At 33.2% G+C, this 1727-nt stretch overlaps 1 protein-coding gene across 6 annotated transcripts in view; it reads right to left on the bottom strand.

Annotated features, from left to right (window-relative positions):
- Nucleotides 1-1727, bottom strand: part of LOC118733882 (protein vav) — a 386101-nt gene that overhangs the window by 58936 nt on the left and 325438 nt on the right. The gene's annotated exons all lie outside the window — the stretch shown is intronic.

The following is a 1727-nucleotide window of genomic DNA, read 5'->3' as shown; positions in this document are numbered from 1 at the left end:
TTATTATTATATACATTAACTAAAAAACTGTTGTTATACTTGTTTTTGTATTAATTGCGTTGAATCTGTTCGATCCACAAGCACTTATATATCCATATCTGCATTTTGAGTTAGCTCACTTTAGATCTAAGGGCCGTTTTCTAATGTAAGCAGTAAAGTTGCCTTTACTAACAGGGCAGATAAATTGTTCCTCACTTTAAGGTGTTTTCGTTGTCTTATCTTACCTGTAAAAATAAATTTGTTATTCCGTAGAGTGAAACTTCACTACATTCGTCATAAAATTTCAAAGGTTGGCAATGCAACATAAGCAAATATAGAGCAAGAGCAACCGCTAGCAAAAACCAAAACCTTGGTTGAAATATCTAATATATCTGACTCATGAACCAAAACCAAACCAAAATTTAAAGTTGGGTACAAATTTTAAAGGTTGCATCGGGTGAGCAACAGTTTATCGATTCGAGAAATTAATGCGCTGATGAGAAAACGAAAACTCGTATATCGAGGCGATAAAGTGACCGGTAAACTAAAGGTTAGATGAGAAAACGGCCCTAAGTGTGCGATGTGTAAGGTGCAGAGACATGTAATGAATTTCCACTTCAACTGTGAATTTATTATCAAACATTTTTCTCTAATTAACTTAACTTTTAACACCTTTTTGCAAGGGCACGAGACAATTAAAGCCTTAGGATCACTGATTGACTAATAATTGTAAATGTATGCGCACTAACTCCTTTCTTTAGCCACTTAAAAGGCGTTTTTCAACCACATCCCAGCCGCGTTTTTGCCCAATTTCGTGATCGTGGATATATCATGGCCCAATCAAATTACCCAAGAAAACAAGAAACATTAAAACCAGTGGATTTATTCGATTGAGCGTGCAACAAAGAAGGCACGGCCGCCAAGGGTTTGTCCGCCAACAAGGACACGGCGACATATTTTTAGGATGCACGAGTTGACATTTACATCGAGATTCGACATTTGGTTTGAAGAAAAAAACAAAGGAAACATACAATACAATTCTGAGGACTATTAGAAACAAAACCTACTTTGACAATTACTCTCACTGTGTACGGGTTGCAGCTACATATAGGCGAATAATTCACGAAAATTGGTTCAAAATTTGTCAGCATCCTGAAATTCTCCAACTACAACTACAAATTCATTAATTAAAAAAGATTTTCGCATGAATACGTTTAAACCATTTTTGTCGTAAAAATGTTTAAGCAATTTCGGGTTTTAATCTGAATTCAGATGAATACTTTTCTCTTTTTTAGAAAACAATAAACTCGCCGACAATGACATACATATAAAAAAAAAGTAGAATCCTACATAAATTTTTTTGATATTTTCCACATCGAGAGATTTTTTCCGCAATTTTTTAGCAAGAAAATCAATTTTATTAATTACTTCAAAATATTGAGAGTATTCACAACACGTCTTATGCGACGTAATGCCTTAAAGTGGTAATTTTTTATTAATGTAATAACGGTTGAAATGTGTTGAGAAGATTCGAAGGGTATAATAAGACTTATTATATATTTTCTATCAATTTAAAATAAGTTTGGTATAGTTACAAATTCTCTAAAACATTTTATCCGTTATTTTATGTAAAAAATGTTTAAGACTTAAGGACATAAGGTCGTTTAACACGTCCTGTGAATCCCCTAATTGCTTTAGTCGTAATAAAGCTAAGTATTGCTTAGTTAACTTTACTACCCAGCTCTCAA

This window comes from Rhagoletis pomonella, unplaced genomic scaffold (assembly GCF_013731165.1).
Source record: "Rhagoletis pomonella isolate Grant_MI unplaced genomic scaffold, Rhpom_1.0 Rhpom_scaffold_00002, whole genome shotgun sequence".
In the NCBI taxonomy this organism is placed as follows: domain Eukaryota; kingdom Metazoa; phylum Arthropoda; class Insecta; order Diptera; family Tephritidae; genus Rhagoletis; species Rhagoletis pomonella.
The sequence above is the reverse complement of the archived record's forward strand: the minus strand, read 5'-3'. Positions and strand labels throughout refer to the sequence as shown.